This window comes from Trachypithecus francoisi, unplaced genomic scaffold (assembly GCF_009764315.1).
Source record: "Trachypithecus francoisi isolate TF-2019V2 unplaced genomic scaffold, Tfra_2.0 Contig01579, whole genome shotgun sequence".
NCBI classification, from domain to species: Eukaryota; Metazoa; Chordata; class Mammalia; order Primates; family Cercopithecidae; genus Trachypithecus; species Trachypithecus francoisi.
Window position 1 is genome coordinate 36,294,139 of NW_022681442.1, and position 21,222 is coordinate 36,315,360.

Below are 21,222 nucleotides of genomic sequence, written 5' to 3' on the forward strand. Positions count from 1 at the left end.
TGGAGTTGCTACTGTTCCAGCTGAGAGTAAAGATGTGTGATGTTTGAATTGACTCTTGTGTTAGACATTCATCTATGTCCTCTACATTCATTTCTACCTGAGTGGAATTTTCTGGGCTGTGGACCCAAGGCTGAGGCTCTGCAGTTAGAGCTCTTCTGTGTTTTAGACCTAGGATCCCCGTATTCCTTCTGACACTGGAGGCCAGAAATAGGCATTTTTTGTGGCCGGGAAATGCCTCCTCCAGTCCCTTTTGGTCCTAATCTAAATGAGAAAGAAGAGAGACAAATTCCCCAACTCCAGTGTCCACATACTCTGGTTTAAACCTACTCCTGTGGAGTCCCGCAGAACACGGGAGGAGGAGCTTCTGGCACCATTTCCCAGCCCTGTATTCCAGTTTTCTGGTCACCCTTTGTGACCCTCCTGCTGAGGAACTGTGAAAACAAAGAATGGTAACCATACAAGGAAGCAATCCAACTCAAACATAATAAAAATTAATTTAAAATGTTAGTGGATCTCTTGTTGAACACCAGTGGGAGAGAATTAAATTATTAATGCCTAGGAAAATGAAATTCTTTCTCCTTCTCTACCACTTGGTATCTCGTACACGATGGCAGCTGCTCTTCTAGAAGCTCCCTTTTACTTTTCATCTCCTAACTCTCCACAGCCCTCCAGGAATAGGGGGGTGTAGAAAGCCTCCCATCCCTTTCATCTGGACAGGTAAGGAAGCTAGAGGGGGCACTTGTCTTCTTACAGGATGACCTCAGTTCCATTCCAAGGATAGGGTGTAGAACAAGAGTTTTTAGTTTTTATTGGAACGTGGACCCCTTTGAGAATCTGATAAAAGCTTTGGACACTTTTTCCAGAAAAATTTATGTGATAATAACTAACATTTATGTTGTAGACATTGTGCTAAGCACTTAGGTGTATTATCTCTTTTGATGCTCATCACAACCCTGTGAGGTGTAGGCACTGTTGTCTCTGTTCTGCAGACGGGAACACTGAGCCACTGAGATGTTAAAAGATTTGTCCAGGAATACACGTATAAAAAGTTGTGGAGTCTTTGCATATAATTTTAGTTGGTGCTCAGGTTAAGATCTTCAGCTCTAGATTATGAGCCACCACCTGCAATCACTTAAAGACAGATGTCTGCACATGTAACAGGGTAGCAGGTGGATACTAACCCCCAGGGCTGGTGACCAACCTGCTTGTCAGGGTGGTGAAGGAAGGGAAAGGCTGCTCTTGGCTCCCCATTTGCAGAGTCCTCCCCCGTCCTCTTCCACCAATTAGGTGAATCTGTGTGTGGGTTTCTAAGTGTCTATGCTTTGCAGTGATCCCACACAGTTATCTAATTGGCATTTAATGTGAGCTGAGAAGTCAGACAATCTGGGCTTCTCTCTTGGTTTTGCTATCACCAAACTGTGCGACTTGGGGAGTCGTTCAGACCCTGTGCACTCATCTGCAGACCAGGGAGAATGAACTCTGGACTTCACTGGATTGGGAGGGTCTTGCTACAGTGAGAGGAAGTCACTGCCCTTAATGCATCTTCCTGTGGCCCATAAGTGAATGGCCTGCTAGAAATAGTGTGCACATCTTTTTCTTATTAAGATTAGGGCTCCCAGAAACTGACCCGTGACTGCTGACCACACTTGACATCTGCAGTTTTTGGAGTTGCAGTGAATGTTTTCTTAGAGTCAATGATTAGTAATAATTAAGATTTTGTAATAGCTTGTGCCCCCTCTTCTGTCTGCCCTTCTTCCCACCCGTTTGGCCATGACCCCCATGGCAGGTATCCTTAAAATCACAGAGCTGTGAAATGTCAGTGCTGGAAAGGAACTTGATCACCTATGGCCAGCCATGCCATTGTGCAGAAATGGAAATAGGCTCAGAGAGGTGCAGAAACTTGCCCAAGGCCACACAGCTGATCCATAGGAGTAGAGGCTGGGTCATATTCATCATAGTTTCTCTGTTTTCATCCTCACTGCCTCTCAAACTTCCTCAGTGCATGGAGAATGGAGGAACAAACTATTTGTACAAGCAGAGCCATTTTAGAAGTTCTTCATGGCACTAGGCCCACAGTTCCTCACTTTCAGGTCATTGTTAACTTCTCCAAGCACCAAGATGAATCTCTGCTGTAGACAGAGACCTGGGAAATATCCCTCTCTATTTAATGTGTTATCCCAGGTAATGTAGAGATGGATATAGCCAGGCGGTGTGTTGAGAGACTTTTGGAGGTCAGGGTGGTGTGGTTTATTAATGGCTGTGCTGGAGTTCTCTTTGCAGCAGAGGTCTAATTTGGATATAAAGAGCATCTTTTCTGAAGCTGGGTCCAGCTGATCTGAGTGGTGACATTTAGCACTACTAGGCATTAGCTTCCAGCATCTACCACCTCTTGCCACATGCCACTGTGAGTATTCATGGACTTTCTCCTCTTCTCTCTGCGAAAGACAATTCTATTGTCTATTACTCAACTTTCCTAGTAACACTACCTTCTAAGGAGAAGTTTCTCTTGGTTAGTTTAGTGCCTGGGCCTTTTTCACATGGAGTCAGGGCAATGAGTAGAGGCTGAATTAGAGAACTAGGAGGTAGGGATGGTCAGAGTGTGTGTGTGTGTGTGTTTGTGTGTGTGTATGTGTATGTGTGTAAGCAGCTACTGGCATCTGAAAGGGCCAATACTTGTAGGTGAGAAGAGAGAATGGAGGCCAAAGGAAAGCAGGAGGGAGAGGAAAGTGTTTATCAACTGGGGTTTAGGGAGAGTGAGGAGATGAAAAGTAAAAGGAAGTTTCTAGAGGAGCTGTCTGTGTTTAGGATATCAAGTGGTAGAGAAGGAGAAAGGACTTTGAAGATACTTTCCTGTGCATTAATAATTTAATTCCCTTCTTTTGGTGCTCCACGAGAGATCCCCTAACATTTTGAGTTAATTTTTATTGTGTTTGAGTTGGATTGCTTCCTTGTATGGCCACCAAGTGGACACTGGGCTACATGGAGACTCAGTTATGTTCAGGCGACACTGGTCTGTTCTATCTGGGGCTGATGGTGAGGCAATAGAGTGTGAGAAGCACACTCTGGAAGGTGGGTGATGGCGGAAGTGCTCTGTGGCGGGGGGCCTCGGGCTGATTTGCTGGAGTCAGCTTGTACTTAGTGTTACTTCATTCTGCACAAATCCCAGATCATTTTCCTGTGTTAAAAATAAAGAAACATGTCAGAGTTCTCAGATTCAGTGCTTATTTACTTCATACCCTATCTTCAAAAATAATTTGAGGCAGTTTGAATTTAATGGGGAAATGTGGCAATTCATTCAGACTGTATTTTTTCCATAAATAGAAAGGAAATTTGCTTTGAGAAGAAAGAACAGGTTGAGTTTCTAGGCCACATTTTGCTGAAAGAAATATTATTGGGGAAGGATATTTTAATTTTTGTTCTTGAAGAAATTGCTCTTTTGTTCTGCTTTGAGGTGGAGGTGGTTTAGCACAGAGAAGATTTTTAGACCAAGGCAAGGAGCAGTGACTGTTTGGCTTAGATAACGAGAGTGCTTTCTTCTGTCTGTGCCTCGTGGGGTCGAATCGATCTGTGTGAGCTGCCTGTCCAACGTTCACGTTCAGTGAGATGACTTCTTTGAGTGGCTAAAGGCCCCAGAACAAACAGGCTGCTGGGACTTGCAGGTCTGTGCATGGAGCTTCTTTCTGTTGCCTCCTAGAAGGGCAGAGCAATGCTTCTGCGGAAGAGTAACATCCAGAAGACTGACACTCAGAATGTTCAGGCAAGAGTACCAGGCAAGAGCAGGAAAAAAGACCCGCCTGGTACTGCTGGTAAGTAAATAAGCATCACAGTCTTATTTACTTATTTATTTATTTTTTTAGAGACAGGGTCATGCTATGCTGTCTAGGCTGGAGTGCAGTGGCTGTTCACAGGTGCAATCATAGCACATTGCAGCCTTGAATTCTTGGCCTCAAGCCATTTTCCTGCCTCAGCCTCCCGAGGAGGTGGGACTACAGAGCCACACCACTATGCCTGACTTCAGCAAGGTCTTTTTAGCCCATTGGCCAAGCTGTTGGGTACCTTGAAATTGTCCATATTTTTTGACCACCGTAAGGGGCCTTGTGTGAGGGCTGCCTTCTGCTGTTTGTGTGAGGGAAATGTCAGCTGCTTTCTGATGTTTGAAGCAGTGCCCAGGGCAGACAGTGATTGCCTACCTAGGTTTGAAAGATCTCAGGAAAGCAGCCTTATGCTGGAAAAAGGCCTGTGACCAGTTCCTGGTCTCTCCGTGGGCCACACCTGCCTTGTTCAGGCTGGTCTGTCTGACTGGCTGGGGAAGTCCCAGGGAGTCTTGCTGATATCGGTCACTGTTTCTCAGCTGCGTCAGTGTTTCTCAAAGTGACTTCTAGACCCCAGGCATCAGGATGTTCTGAGGCACTTGTGAGAAATGTGTGTACCTGGACCCATACCAGGTGGACAGAGTCAGAATCTCTGGGGGGTTCGGGCTTCCCAGATGATTCCTTTTACCCTGTAGATGGAGAACCACTGTCCTACTTACTGCCACTGTGCAGAACTGGACATTGTGGTTAGTAAATTTGAAGCCAGATGATCCTGGACTCAAATTTTGTGTCCTTAAGGAAGGCGGGGAAGGAAGAAGAGCCAGCAGTGTGCAGGTGTTGAGTACCAGCTGGGAGAAGATGTGTGGTTAGTGCTTCCAGCTCTCTTCTTTTATGTGCGCTCAGCAGCAGCCCAGGGTGTGGATGCTATCGTGCCTGTGTACAGGGGAGGAAACTGAACATCAGAGATTGAGAACTCGTTTAACATCACACAGTTGGTAGGTGGAAACCAGTGTGGCCAACCTTCTTGCCTTTTCAGTTATGACTGTAATCCCCACTCTAGAATGATGAGTGTCTCTTTGAGTCTGGCTGTGCAGTAGACATATATAGGTAATTTAAGACTTTCTAGTAGCCACGTTAAAAAAGTAGAAACAGACAAAATTAATTTTAACAACACTTTTTTTCTAACCCAGTATATCCAAAATATTATCATCATTTCCATATGTAATTGTATAAAAAAAACTCTCAGATATTTTACATTCTTTTTAAAAATTCTGAGTCTTCAAAATCCAATGTGTACATGACGCTTACAGCACATCTCAAGTCACATTAACCATATTTCAAGGGCTCAATTGCCACCTGTGGCTGGTGGCTGGTGACGTATGTCCTACCCTGCTGTCCAGGTAGCCGGGGATCAGAGTTTTCTAGATCACTGGTTTCCAGGCACCCCAGGATGGATTCATGCTGGGCAGACTGCTTGCGTGTCACCTGAGGAGAGGATATTAAAATTCATCCATCAGGCTGGAGCCCCAGGTGATCTTTTTGTGCAACCTGGTTGGAAATGGCTGTGCTAAAAACATTCACTGGCAATTTACTTGGGTTGTCTGTGACTATGCCCGCCCCCTTTTCAGGGACAGTTGCATTCCAAGCACGTTCTCTAGGAGTGGGTGGGGTGATGAGGTGGTAAGAAAGGTGGGGGAATGCACACCCTGAGGGTCTTTTCCCTGCCTTACTAAATAGAACTATAGTTTCAGTGGAGAAAAGAAATCCTATTTATTTTCCTGAATGTGATCTTGCATTAAGGGGTGGAACCTTTCGTTTTGATGGCTGAGAGCAGGATCCTGTGTTCTCAGGAAAGGCGAGATGAAAGAACCAACATACTTAGGGGAGAATGAGATATTGTGTACTTAAGCTGTGTTCTTTTCCAGTGGTTTGGTTTTAAAGTTTATTTGCTGACTTAGAGTAAGAAATTGGGTCCAGGAGTCTAAACCTCAAATGCTTCAGAGGTCAGGCAGGTAGCACGAGATGAAGGGTAAGAGATTGAAGACCAAACTGTTAGGAATGTTCTCCTCTCTCACAAAAATGTTGTGGTCTTCCTTTTTTCTGGAAACATAAGACTCTTGACCTTTCGTTTTCCTGTTTTTGATAGATAAATATTTATCTTTTGTAAGAGAAAACCCAGTGCACGCAGTTGGGATCAATGGCAGCCAACACTCAGCTTTGGTGTTAGGGAGATGAATCGGAGAGCCATGGCCGTTTACAGGGCAGCAGCTACCACCCGGCTCCATCCAGTTGTTATCCTTGAGGCCTAGTGTTGCCAGATCCTGTTATTTTTAAGGAGAAGCCATATTTTGAAATTATAAAAGGTTTGGCTTTATAAATTTTATTGTAATTTAAAAATCATTATAAGGCCGGGCATGGTGGCTCGTGCCTGTAATCCCAGCACTTTGGGAGGCCGAGGCTGGCAGATCACTTGAGGTCAGGACTTCGAGACCAGCCTGGCCAACATGGTGAAACCATCTCTCTACTAAAAATACAAAAATTAGCTGAGCGTCGTGGCGGGCGCCTGTAATCCCAGCTACTGGGGAGGCTGAGGCAGGAGAATCGCTTGAACCTGGGAGGTGGAGGTTGCAGTGAGCCAAGATTATAGCCCTGCACTCTAGCCTGGGTGGCAGAGCAAGACTCGGTCTCAAAAAAAAAAAAAAGAAAAAGAAAAAAATTATTATAGACTCACAGGAATTGGCAACAAATGGTACAGAGGGATCCTGTGTGTCCTTCACCCCACTTCTCCAGTGTTAATATTTTATGTAGGCATAGTATGACATCAAAACCAGGAAATTGACATTGCTGCAATCTATAGTTCTAATTCAGATATCACTTGTGTTGTATGTACTCATTTGTGTGTGTGCACACGTGTATGTAATCCTATGCAGATTTGTATAATCACCACCATAATCAAGAAAACCTTTGAGACTGGGCACTGTGGCTCATGCCTGTAATCTCAGCACTTTGGGAGGCCGAGGCGGGAGGATTGCTTGAGTCCAGGAGCTTGAAACCAGCCTGGGCAACATAATGAGACAACATCTCTTTAAAAAATAAAATAAAATAATTTAAAAGAAAATCTTTGGCTTTTGAATTATGTATGCAAATATAACATATTGAAAACTTTGTTAGGTCTAAAGAACATGCCATGGGCCTGGTGTGGCCTGCTGGACCTCCAATTTTCAACCTCTGTTCTAGTCTAGCCCTTTCTTTCTTTTATTCAGATAAAATTCACATAACACAAAATCCATTGTTTTAACCATTTGAGTAGACATTTTTTTTTAGTGTATTCACAAAGGTTTGCAACCATCACTACTAATTCCAGAACATTTTTGTCACCCCAAAAAGACGCTCCATTTAGCATTTTCACTCCATTCCCCTCTACCCCTTTCCCTGATAACCAACAATCTACTTTCTGTCTCTATGGATTTCTTTATTCTGGACATTTCATGTAAATGGAATCATATAGTATGTGACCATTTGTGTCTGACTGGGCCTTTTATCTTACACAGGAAGAGACTTAGGGCCAGAGAAGGAAGGTGTCATGCCCATAATTATACTGCTGGCAAGCGCCCTAGTCTGGACTTGAATCCAGAACCAGTACTCTTCGTACCATACCTTTCTGCCTGTTAGCATTCAGGTCTTCAGTTTTATGACGATGATGATAAAACTACCACCCCAGCTATTTCTTATCAGTTGGCTTAAGTAAGCATGCATAATAACAATAGTTCTGTTACTTGTACTGAGTATTAATATTCTGCAAAGAGTCACTTTGGAAATGGGAATTGTCAAGGAGCAAACAAGGTAGTTTAGTTCAGTGTGTGTTTATTGAGTGCCTACTATGTGCCAGGCTCTGGGCCAACAGGGATGAATTGGATGGGTCCCAACCATCAAGGGGCAGTCATTTGGGGCAAACAAAGAGGTTAAAGATAATTTCCAGATGTTGAAGGCAAATATGACTGTGGGGCAGAGGGAAAGGGTATCAGTTCTAGCCTGGGGGTGGGGTGGTGGTGCTGGTGGGGGATGACTTAAGGGGTGGAAGGAAGCTAACAGGTAATGAGGCAGTAAAAAGATGTTTTAAGCAGTAGAGACCTGAGCAAAGGTTTAGGCATGGTGGATCCAGAGAGCTGAGCCATGAGCTCATTGGTGGTGATGGAGGGCGAAATAGGGTATTGGAGATATGGTTCGAGGGGTGGGCTTGGGTTAGATTCTTGAAGGTCTTGAAGTCATAAAAGGTCAGACACCCCTGTGGATGTCTGAATTTTTCAAGCTGAGGATGGCTGAATGGAGGCAGAGTAAGAGAAGCCAAACATGGGAACTGGGTTTCCTGGGAAATACCCAGGTCTGAACAATTGGGGTGGAGCTGGGGGTATATGGTGGTGGAACCAGTATCTAAGTAGCAACAGACTTGAGAAGAATCAAGGCAAGAGAAACCAAGAGACCCAAGAGAGGCCATGGTGAAGTCCTGCCCATGCTTCATGCCATGATGAAGATGCCATGGGGCATCTTTAAAGGGCTCTCAGGCCTGTTCCCACTGGCCTGCCGCCTCCTCCTTGTTTACCCGCCCACCCACTCAGCAACGTTTTACTGAGTACTTGCTATGTGTAGTGTTGCTGGGGGTATAGCAGTAAACAAGTTGGGCAAGATTCTTACCGCCTAAAGGGAAATATGGATAAATAAGATAATTACAGATTGTGAGAGGGTCTACAAGGAAGGCGACTTTTGCTGGTGAGAGTAAGGTTAGGGAGTCTGGGCTGGCCCCAGTGAAAAAGCATATTTGATCTGAGCTCTCAAAAGTGAGAATGCTCTCTTTCCCTGGTGAGAAAAAGGGGAAGAGCTTTACAGGCAGAGAGAACAGCAAATGCAAAGACCCTAGTGGGGAAGGACCCTCTGGCATGGGGTACCCTGGGCTTTGTCGAGATTTTTTCAGGGGGTCTCAAATCAGATAGAACAGGTTTCTGGAGATCTGGCCCTACACTGTCTTAGGGAGGGGAGGAGAGAGAACCATTAGCTTTGGGAGGAAGAATACATATCCTAGTGGAGGAAAAATTGTGAAGTCATTGTGAATCATTGAAAGTAGGCATGCTTTCTTTTTTTTTTTTGGAAGGGGGAGCTAAACTCATTTTGCTATTTTTCAACTAATTTCATTATACTTTATGAGCTTTGTGTCATTCAGAGAACTTGGAAACATTCATTCTCCCTCCTACTAAATCAGCAGAGTAGGTGGAAGAGCTTTAAAAAGCTCTTGAGGATTCATCTTCCTTTGCCAATGGATGCAGGAGGAGGACAGCTGGGCAATGGGAACACAGCCAGGAGGTGGTTGGGAAGTGGGAGCCACCTCAGCACTGAGGACCCGGGAAGCTTCAGCGGGGTTCACATCCTGGAGATGTTGGCACCGGTTATGGCCCCAGTGGGTTTTGTTATGGAAAAGAGAGAAGTCTTTTTCAAGGTTAGAAAAGGGATTCATTTTGCATATTAGAACATCATCTTAAATAAAATAATGCAGTGTGATTTAAAAAAAAACTGCCCATGGTGGGGCACAGTGGCTCACACTTGTAATCCCAGCACTTTGGGAGGCCGAGGCAGGCGTCAAGAGTTCGAGACCAGCCTGGCCAACATGGCGACACCCCATCTCTACTAAAAATACAAAAATTAGCTGGGCATGGTGGTGCGTGCTTGTAGTCCCAGCTACTCAGGAGGCTGAGGCAGGAGGATCGCTTGAACCTGGAAGACTGAGGTTGCTGTGAGCTGAAATCATGCCACTGCACTCCAGCCTGGGCGACAGAGTGAGCCTCTGTCTCAAAAAACAAACAAAAAACAAAGAACAAAAAAAACACTGCCCAAACATGAAATAGATAACTTCTGATTTGTTTCCTTCCCAAGTTGGTCAGCCTCAGGGCCAGTTGGGTATTTTCTCCTCTGGACTGCCTGTGTTTGTTGATGGAAGAGTTGGAATTTGTGGAGGAAGAAGGAGAAGAGAATATGTCGTGAGCTCAGAAAGCAGCTTGGGCCTTGGATTTGGAACGAGGAGAGAGGGACCGAGTCTGAGCTGAGTGGCATGAAATTTGAGGTGTATTTTGAAGGAAACCTAAGGGCTCCAAGGTGCTATATTGGGATACAGTGAGCCAGTCAAACAAAGACCCCTTAAAATTTTAAAACAACAGCAGTAACAAGGCAAAGCAGAATGATTAGATGGATCCCTGTCCATATATAGGCTAGTGGGACAACAATGTGAAAATGTAAGTGATTCATGCTAGGAAGGAGAGATACATGGGCTATGAGAACTTGTAACAGGAGAGGCCAGAGTGGTCCAGAGTGGGTCGGGTGGTCTGGATTGATGTTTGGTAGGAATGAGGGTGGCAGAGGCAACTTTCACAATAGTTGGTATTAATCTGTATTCTTGGGATGGGGGACGAATAAGGGAGATGATGGTTCGAGGTCTTTGGCAGGGAGCTGGGACAACTCTTGTGAGGTCTTTTGGAGAGTTGGGATAGAAAAAGGTCTTGTTTTAGGCCAGAATATAAAAGTACTACAGGGAAAATTAGTGAATCTTTTAAAAATTGAAGACCACCACCAGGCGTGGTGGCTCATGCCTGTAATCCCAGCATGTTGAGAGGCCGAGGCAGGCGGATCACGAGGTCAGGAGATCGAGACCATCCTGGCTAACATGGTGAAACCCTGTCTCTACTAAAAATACAAAATATTAGCCGGGCTTGGCGGCGGGCGCCTGTAGCCCCAGCTACAGGTGGCTGAGGCAGGAGAATGGCATGAACCTGGGAGGTGGAGCTTGCAGTGATCCGAGATCACGCCGCCACTGCACTCCAGCCTGGGAGATAGAGCAAGACTCCTTCTCAAAAAATAAGTAAATAAATAAATAAATAAAAATAAAAATAAAAATTAAGGACCACCAAGAAGGGGCAAATTATGATCTTGAGCTTTTCCTAAACTTCCTCCTCCACCATGCTCTTCCAAGTTTGCATTATGGCTCACATGGAGGATCCTTAGGTTGATGGGAACACCTGCCTGTCTCGTTGTTCCTTGCAAGGATAGTATGGATTGCTGCTGGGCCTTGCAATCAGGAAGGTTGACCTTGGTCAGCTGTGGGTTTCTCTGGTGCTGGCTGCTGCCTGAAGGTCACCTAGTGGCACCTTGTGGCACCTTGTAATGTTGGGGGAAGAGATTTCTGCAGGCTGGTGCATTCAGGGAGCCAGTTTACTCTGATCCATCCATCATCTTTGCGGTACACGGCATTTACTTTGCCAGTCTTAGCTTGAGATTGCTCAGGTTGTTACGTGACCACAAAGTGGAAATCTGGAAAGAGAAGTGCTCAGCCGGCTTGGCAGGTTTGCAGGTGCTGCATTGATCAGTAGAGTCCTGCCCTTTGGTGGGCAGGAAGGACCTGACCAGAGTGCTTTGGAGCTATTCCTCGAAGGCCATCTGCATAACTGGATGCTCCCACATCCTTTGTTCTGCCAGAGCAGTGAACTCACACAGGTGTATGAAGGCTCAGATCTGCTGCTGAGATTGGACACCCACAATCGTTTATCAAGAGGCACTGACATTGGGTCATGGTGTACAAGGGATGGGGGCAAAGAGGAAGGCCACTTCACTGCCCGTTTGCTATTCCGGCTGCTGGCATTCCTTTTTTTTTTTTTTTTTTTTCTTACATTTACTTAAAAGAAGTTGTGATTGTTGTCATAGTGTGATGCAGAGAGTGGGTAAACATACCAGGGATGTGCTACTCCCCTAAAGATCTGGATCCTTGGCTCCTTCCTGGAGGATGCTGAATTCATGTCCTTGAAGAGGTTTTGGAGCTTCTGAGACCTCTAGATGAAATATACTCTTTTGATATTGGACATCACCATCATGTGTGAGGAGGTTCTGGATAGTGCTTGGACCTCCAGACCATAGATTCTGATTTAATGGCTCTGGTACGTAGGGGATTATTTTGTTGCTGTAGTTCTGCAGGTGTTTCTGATTTTCAGCCATACTCGGGAACCTGCCCACTAGTTACTGATCCAGGGAGGCTCTTCCGATTCTTCAGGTGAATTCTGCCTCTTTGTTTCCTCATATGGGCCTTGAACTGGAACCCTACCCTTGACCACCTGTTTGGTCTTTACTCCTCTGTGTGCTTCTTTCCAGCCTGTGTTTTGGAGTGCTTTTCCCCAGCTTTGCCTCAGTCTAGATCAGGGCTGGCGACTCACTTCTTTCTTATCTATGAAGAAAAGGAGGACTCCATGTGGGGATTTTGATGGGCAGATATTCTGGAACATTTTTTCACAAAGCTTCCTGCTTGAGGCTCAAATGCATAGTAACTTCTTGCTGTGGAAATCCAGGCCCTGGGGTGGAGATAGACAGGGCAGCCTTGACTGGTATGAGAAAAACATCTTTATTTACTGTCTTCTGTCCATCATGAAAGGCTTAGTATTTCTTTATTTCTTTTTTCTTTTTTTTTGAGACGGAGTCTCACTCTGTCACCCAGGCTGGTGTCAGTGGCGTGATCTTGGCTCACTGCAATCTCTGCTTTTTGGGTTCAAGCAATTCTCCTGCCTCAGCCTCCTGAGTAGCTGGGATTACAGGTGTGTACCACCATGCTTAGCTAATTTTTTATTTTTAGTATAGATGGGGTTTCACCATGTTGGTCAGGCTGGTCTCAAACTCCTGAACTCGTGATCCACCTGCCTCGGCCTCCCAAAGTGCTGGGATTACAGGTGTGAGCCACTGCATCTGAAGGCTTAGTATTTCTACCACCATGTTTCTTACGTCCCACGGACTCTGGGACAGCAGACTCCAGGGAGTCATAGGTAGGCATTGCCAGGAAGCAGGGCTGCATCGGTGACATTTTTGATATGGGCACTTGTCAAGATAAACTTCTGTAAGTGCATATGTAGGGCTATGGATCAAGTTCCAGCAGATGTTGGGTCACGTGGCATTAGGCAGGAGGCTTTTAAGACCCAAGGCTAATAAGAGATCTGGACAAGACCAAATTGTAGGGGCTGTTCTCACCTCCTTGCTTTTGCCTCCATTGTCCTCCATTTCTCCCTGTGCCTGGTCCACTCCCATCCAAGCTTTAGGATTTCCCCAGGCCTCTCTCCATGGTAGGAAGTATCTTTTCACCTCCACTGTATCAGGTGCCCCTGCTCAGTGCTCCCGTAACACAGGTGTGTACTCAGATCACTACACTTACCATAGAGGGTTTAGCTCAGGGGCAAAGCCTTTGACTGCAGATCACTACACTTACCCATTATTTTATAATTCATTTTGAGTGTCTGGATCTATCTTTTATTCAGATAGAGCAACTTGAGGGTCTTGTTCACTTTTGTATCTCCATCACCTTGCATACTTCCTGGAGTGTAATAGGGCTCAATAAATATTTAAGTGAATGAATCAATAAATTCTTTGTGGGAGTGATATAAATAAGTACTATCAAGATCTTATTGTTGAACATTGCTTTCTTACTACAGTGCTGTTACCTTGTACATAAACTTATTTACAGTCTTGTATTCAAGATGCATGTTAAGGGAGATTTTCCTAGCATACAAAGTATTCCAGACAGTTTGGGACATTGAGCACTTTTGATGTATGGCAAGCATTTTAGTGGAAAGTGGGGTGCTTCAACTGTATTTCCTTGACTTTAATACTTCTCTGAAAGTATTATTTTTGATAATTATTTTTAATTAGTTAATTGTGTGTATTTGTTTATTGTATTAATTTTTTTGCTTAATAGTATAACACTAGTATGTAGTCCAGCATAGTGAAATAGTCCTGGGTTAGGCAATCGAGAGACCTAGGTTGACCTCTGCATCTAACTATGGGAGTGGGCAAGTCAGTTTCCTGCTTACATTTAATTCATGTAAAGTGGGAGTGTTGTACTTGTTTGGGGGTTGCAAATGTCTGCAGGAGTGAGGCTACCAACTTGAGTTACTGTATGTGCTCTACCATTTTTTTTTCTTGGAACTAGGCCCCTTTTGTTTTCCCACTTTTGTTAGAATTATTAAGTAGAAAATATTTCTGTACCACAAGAAAAACAATAACGCAAGGGCAATGACTAATGACAACCCCAGTTCTTCTCTGTGTTGAGGAGACAGTAGCGAGTGGTGGGAACTGTGGTATGTTGGAGCAGCCAAGCCTGCCTATGAAGTGTGACTGCTTTTAATGCTTAGCAACACCTGATCATTTTCAGACATAAATGTGGGCCATGTTGACAGGTCTGATTTTTTTTTTTTTTCTTTCTTTAAGAGAAGCCAGAAATCTGAGTTTTTGTGTGATAGCTCTGATTTTTATGTTTGGCTCAGATTTTCTAAACATATCCACAGATGAAATGTAACACTTTCACCCTGGATGTCACCCCTTGTGCTTTCGGTTCGTGATCTCCATTAAAGATGATCTGTAAATCTGCCTTCTGTGCAAGATCCTGTGATTCTAACGAGTACCATTTCAGCTGGAGAATTAAAGATTCTTGTTCTACTTTGGGAAGTCAGAGTGGGGAAGGAAATTGGGCTAAAAGAGATAGGGGTTTAAGCCTAAATTGCCTGGCAAATGGTGTTTAAATGAGTCCCCTTGGGGAGAGGCCACAGGGTGTCTGTGATTCACACCAGGTGTTTTGTACATTTGTTATTGCAGGAGTTGGCATCCTTTGGAAGAGTTCGTGAAACCTTTCTGCCCAGAGCTCCTGGACCAATGCATCTTCCCACCACCTTAAACCACTGGTGAATATATGTGTTTTTTTCCTTCTTCTCAGTGAAGGGAAATACTTTGTTAACTGTAGAATGTAATTTGTAGAGAACTATGCTGTCCTTTCTATTATAGAAGGAAGGATACTGGGTTGGGCCTAGGCATATCTGGGTTTTGGTACTTACTTGGTTCTTCCATTTTTACTGTGGGATTGTAGGTGAATTCTTTGACCTCCCAGGCCCCAGACAGAGAAACATATCCTGCTGTTTAACGATATGTTTGCTTTGCAGACTAAAAGAGATAATCTATGCAAGAAGTAATGTATGCACGAATGCTTATATTTGCCCAGGGAGAATAAAGTCCTAGGCAAATAGAAGGTAATACTGTTTAGCTCTGAGATGTAGAGCAAGGCAATTCTCGCCCTACTTGCTACATTTATTCACTTTATTAACACACTTTTTCCAGTTGGAGTTCCAGATAGAAGTGTTACAGTGTAGCTGCCATACTCAACCCAATTCAACTGACCACCAGTTTGGGGCTTTCTCCCTTGACTTTTGTGATGTTCATAGACATCTTCCTCTGCTAGTCTCATAGGGGTATTCAAGCAGGGCACTTCTGAGCCAACAGATACATTAAAGTGTGAAAACTGGTATGTTGGAAACAATGGGCTTTAAATACTTATTTTCTGAGACTTCTGGAGTGGTTCTTCAACAGATTTCCAGTCTCTCTTTCTTTTTTTTTTTCCATTCCTACCAGTATAGCTACCATTTTCTTGAAAGATGAATTAATGACATTTCACAATTACTTTCATTTTTATTTGAGATCAGAGAATTTCACAATTAACAAATGTTCTTCTTTTTCTGAAAGAAACTGAATTACTTATCACAGCAGGTACATGTCTTGCTTCTATGACAGTTGAAAGAGGCAAAAATATGTCCTTAATAACAGTGTGTTCCAGTGCTGAGGTGAGAGTGCCTCCAGGTATGATAGCTAGTTGATGCTGGAGGTCTTAGGTGAGATACTGAGGGTAAGGACCACCATGGGCCAGGGACACTGAACAGCGCTTGCATCTTTATTTCAGCTACCCTTTGTAGAGAAAAGCTGGCCTGGTTAACACTGACTACCTGGTCAGCTCCTATGATGTGGATCAGGTGCTCTCGTGACCCACTGAGACAGATCCCAGTGGGATGGTCACCTGGTGAGTTTGTAGGGTGCTGGGGGTTGGAACAGGAAGGAAGGGCAGTCAGGATAAGCAGGCCCAGGATTAGGAAACCAGCTCAGCCACAGGAGGCTGGCTGTCCAGACTGCCCTGTCCAAGGGGACACAGTGACATTCTGAGTCCCAGAACCTGAATTCCATCTGGTAGGCAGAAAGAGCTCTGTAGTGGAAGTCCTCAGGGAAGCAGATGGCATCAGGTAGCAGGACACTTACACATTCAACAAATATGTATTAATGCCTGCTCTGTGCCAAGGCACTGTTCTGGGGATTCAGTGGTCATAAGACAGACCGTGTCTGTGCCTCCCTGGACCTTAGATTTGAGTGGGAATGATAAGAATGTAAGCTCCATGAGGGCAGGGGTCTTTGCTTGTCTTTTCTTGTTTACTGTTGTATCCTCAGCTCTTAGAAGAGCACCTCACACCTGATGGGTGTTCACTAAGTATTGTGAGCAATACTATGAAGGAAGCAAACAAATAACTAAATAGACAATATAATTTCAGGTGGTAATGCGTGGTATGAAAACAGTGAAACAAGGTGAGGGGCTGGCGGGGCTCTTTTTGAAAGAATGGTCTAAAAAGGATTCTATGTGTGTGAGAGAGAAAAAGAAGATTGACTTTGTGTAGAGACCTGAGTGGAGTAAAGGAATCAGGGGAGGAGGAGGAGTGTTCAGGCAGAGGGAATAGCAAGTGAAAAGAAAGGCCTTTGACATAGGATAAGGTTGGCTTGGTAGGCGAACAGGAAGGCAGCCAGTTTGGACTTGGTCTGGGGGTGTTGATAGGGAGGGAGAGTGATGTGAAATGAGAGTGGTAGGTGGGAGCCAGACCCTGTAGGCTATGGTAAGGAATTTGATTTCTTTTTTTTTTTTTTTTTTTTGAGACAGAGTCTTGCTCTGTTGCCCAGTCTGGAGTGCAGTGGCAGGATCTCGGCTCACTGCAAGCTCTGCCTCCCGGGTTCACGCCATTCTCCTGCCTCAGCCTCCCAAGTAGCTGGGACTACAGGCACCCGCCACCACACCTGGCTAATTTTTTGTAGTTTTAGTAGAGACAGGGTTTCAATGTGTTAGCCAGGATGGTCTTGATCTCCTGACCTCATGATGCGCCCGCCTCGGCCTCCCAAAGTGCTGGGATTACAGGTGTGAGCCACCACACCTGGCCAGGAGTTTGATTTTTATTCTGAGAGTGATTGGATTCCATAGTCCATGTGATCTTTGTGCTTTAACATTTTTCCTCTGGATCCTGAGTGCAGAATAGATTCTAGGGGCAAGAGTAGAATCTGTATAACCTATATCACTGGTCCTTCCAGTGATCCAGGCAGGAGATTAGGGTGTGACTTGGATTAGAGTAGTGATGATTGAATGATACGAAGAAGTGGCCAGACTCAGGATACATTTTGAAGGTAGAGCTTTCTAGGTTGCATGTAGGGTGTAAGTAAAAACAAGAGTCAAGGATTAGTCTCGTGTTTTTGGCTAGGTGAATGACGTTGCTGTTCACTGAGATAAGGAGCAAAGAGGGACCCTAAGGGTTCTGTTGGGTCATCTTAGGTTTGAGATGCCCATTCGATATTCCCATAGAGATGTAGAGTTGGCTGGGCCTGGAAATGGTATCTCTCAGAGTCGTCAGTATATAGATGATATTTAAAGCCATGTGACTGAATGAGATCATCTAGGGAGAGAAAGGAAGAGATGCATAGGATTTTTGACAGAGGAAAGAGGGAAGGCGAAGGCAAAGGGTAGATTTTCCATATCAAGTCCCTACTAAGAAGTAAACGAAGACATGCTAATGAATATGGTTTCCACTTTATGCAAATATGAATTATACAAATGAGATAATGTGATATAAAAGTAGTCATAAAGCCTCACCTTATGTAAAAAGTTTGAAGTGCTGTGACTTCCCCAAATCAAGAAACTTAGTTTCAGGATTGCATAATTATGAATCTGGTCAGCTCAGTGAATTATTAGCAAGCAGGAACATCCAGCAGCCTTTGCCAATAGCCTGTAAGCTACATTGCTCGTAGGCACTGGAACTTTACAAGCCATTTCAATGACTAAGTTTAATTTACTGTTACTACATTTCAGGTATTTTTCTCATTCAATAGTTATATCATCCAAAAGTTCATTAATTGAGGGTTCACTAAGTGAAAACATACCTGAAAATCAGTAATTTTGCAATGAAAAGTTAGATATGATAAAATTTTCTGAAGAAGGCCAAACAGGCACCGTGATTTACAGGGCTACAAGTTAGAAGATATTTATGATTATCTTCAAAATATCAAGGATAAATGCTACAAGATAAAAAGTATACTGTGGGAGGCCGAGACGGGCAGATCACGAGGTCAGGAGATCGAGACCATCCTGGCGAACATGGTGAAACTCCGTCTCTACTAAAAAATAGAAAAAACTAGCCAGGCGAGGTGGCGGGCGCCTGTAGTCCCAGCTACTCGGGAGGCTGAGGCAGGAGAATGGCGTAAACCCGGGAGGCGGAGCTTGCAGTGAGCTGAGATCCGGCCACTGCACTCTAGCCTGGGCGACAGAGCGAGACTCCATCTCAAAAAAAAAAAAAAAGTATACTGTGATGCTTGTGGTAGATGTATGCATTCCACCTGTACCCCTCAACTGCCATTGACTGATATATGAAAATCAGTTCTGACTCACACACATCTTCATCTATTTGTGGGCTTCTGGCATAAAATGCAGCTGCTCCATATTTGCTTTGTCTGTTTCCCGGACAAATCGTCCTATTGAGCTTCTTCCATCTTCTCACTGGGCGCCTTAGTTTTCCCATTTTGAGGCTCCTAGTGAGTTCCTTTAGTCTTGCAGTCTCCAGCTGCCATAGACATTTTTGCCTCTTCCCACCATCAGTGGCTCCAAAGCCTATTTGCCTCCTCCTCCCTCTAACTGCCTTTGTGAGCCTTTCAGTTTAGGATCCCCCCAATCCCTCTGCTCCCAAAGCTTTTGAATAGCCTCAAGATTTCCTTCTTTGAAAACATTTTCACTCCTTCCCTCGACCCCAACCCCAAGTGGTCTTCTCAGGCCTTTTGTGGAAATGATGAGGAAAGAGAGGGCAGGATGATCAGCAGCATTCTAGAATGGGATCTCTCCCTCCCGTGGGCATGGGCAGTGCTGATTTTCTTCTACATGTGTTTAAAGACTCCCCAGCTTGAGTGAAAACACTCTGAGTGGTACTTCCGGAACTTGGAATCTCTAGAAAATGAGCATTGATTGTGTAGTGTTCTACGTCTATGACCAATGGTTTATGGCAAATGAGGGTTTCAGTGGAATGGTATTTATGACGAATGGCATCAACCCTGGTTTTCATTTGTTGTCTTCTCTCACAGAATGGAACCTAAATAAAATTAAAAAGAGTGAAACTTACTGGTAATTACAGGGGGAGGATTTTTCCTTCTGCTTCCTCCTTCAGTAAGTGATTTCAGGAATTAAAAAGGTATGGGACCTTCACATGCCCCTGGAGACTTAGAGTGGTTGGACATTTAAAAACTGGTGGTATCCTTCTTAAGTTAAACACACACACATACACACACACACACACACACACACACAAACTGCTGAGGCTGTAGAATAGTCTCCAGTGCTTGTATATTTGTAGACCATCTCAGGAGGAGATGCCTGAGATGGGTAGCTACTTTAAATTTTTTTTGTGGTATGTTTATGTATTATCTTTAAAAAGGATAATAATAATAATAGTATCCCTTTTATTCTTTATAAATGATCTAGACACATGGAAAGTTTCCTCCCCAGTTGGCTTTATAACTCCCTCTTGCTCCATGTGTTTTAATTGAGGGCATTGCCTGTTCACAGTGCCTTTAATTGGTCTGAAGCTTCACATTCATGAACAACTTGGGACTACAGTACTTTGACTTGAGTTTCAAATTTTGCATGTATGGGGATATGTCAGTCAGGCCAATTTCTTTCTTCCATCCTTTCCCTTATTTCTACAAAGGATTTAAACCTGTTTGTGCTCAATATTTTCTTTATTCAGCAGCTTTAGGCAAATATGGATTTGAAATGAGGCAGTTGCCATGAGTTGAGCCACAGATTATGGCCATTTCAACTGAACATCTCACTGCTGCCCTTTAGGGAAAGGTCTTCTTGCATTGTGGAACAGAACAGGATTTGGAATCCTTTGTGATTGATAGTTTCTAACTGCGGAGTTCAGACACATTAAAAAGCAATTCAAACCCATTTTCTTTCTCTTAAGAATCCCAGCTTCCCTAGGAAAATGATCAAAATAGAATTGGTGTAAGTTGCCACCTCTCTGAAAGAGTTGGGTAGAATTCAGTGTCCAGAACCAATGATACCAGTCACCACACTGCTGTTTGGAGTGTGTGCTTTTGGGGGCAGCTTCTCAGGGGTCATTGTCTAGAAGTATCTCCCTGGGCTGCCATATTGCTTTATGTCACCAGAGGTTCATAAGGCCACTTTCTGGCCAAAGTTATTGTGACCTACAATGACATCATATCCATTTCATGCAACAGCGACATCTCTTAGGTGTTGGTGTTTCTCCAAGAGATTTACACATTTGAACTTGTACTTTTTAAACAAACAGGAAGTTGTAGCACATTTGTCAGCCACATGTAAAAACAAGATACTTTCTCTTTTTCCATCTAGTGACTACAAATACTGAGTGGAATACACTTTTGTCTTTCCTTTTTTTTTTTTTTTTGCCCTGGTTTGGAGAAGTAAACATGAAATTGTGTTGGGGTCGTCACTAAAACAAGGAGATCAGCATCATCTCCGGTGATTACTGCACGTCATGGGAAGAAATTCTGATTGTTCCACTGACTAATTTAGACAAGGCACCATCTGATGCCTACTTCACAGCAGTGCCCTCATCCTGCTGTCTCCTTATCAACATAGAGATGACTCACTCCATGTTTTCCTCACTCAGAGAGAATTTCTCTAGTCTGCTGATTACAGCAGTGATTAAATAAAAAATGATTCCAGCAGAGGTGTGCTTGAAAAAAATGACTATTATTTGTGCTTGTTGAACTTTGGATAATTCAGCATTCCCTGTTATAATCAGTAAGGTACTGGTTTTTAGGCTTTTCGGGTAAAGGGTCAGGAACCCCTTTAAGGTACATATGCACATACACAATTTCCATATATAACACTTCTACATTTTTAGGAGATGACATTCCCCTGCCCAGTTATCATGCTTAGTCACACATCCCATTCTAAGTGTGTCTGCTTCTGGATAGCTCTGTGTGGCAGGTAGGTGCCTGCTGTAAAGGATGGCTTTTCTGATTAGATCTAGGTGAAAGACTGGGGAAGATAGCTATGTTCAAGGCAGCCTAACTTCAATAAAATTTACAACTTCCAGAATTGTCCCAACATGGACTCAGAAGCTGGAAATAGTCTCTTATATGAGTTGCTAATCCTTTTAATTAAAAAAGGAAGCAGAAGCACCTTTACACTTTTTGTTTTCTTTCTATTTGAGACAGGATCTCACACTGTTGTCCCGAC

The 21,222-nt window shown here is 43.9% G+C and overlaps 1 protein-coding gene across 50 annotated transcripts in view; it reads left to right on the top strand.

Annotated features, from left to right (window-relative positions):
- Positions 1–21,222, top strand: part of SORBS1 (sorbin and SH3 domain containing 1) — a 255,754-nt gene that overhangs the window by 57,591 nt on the left and 176,941 nt on the right. For all 50 annotated transcript variants that reach the window (XM_033187841.1, XM_033187861.1, XM_033187955.1 and 47 more), the window contains exon 2: positions 14,475–14,566. The gene's annotated coding sequence lies outside the window, so the exon portion shown is untranslated. The remainder of the gene's footprint in view (positions 1–14,474; positions 14,567–21,222) is intronic.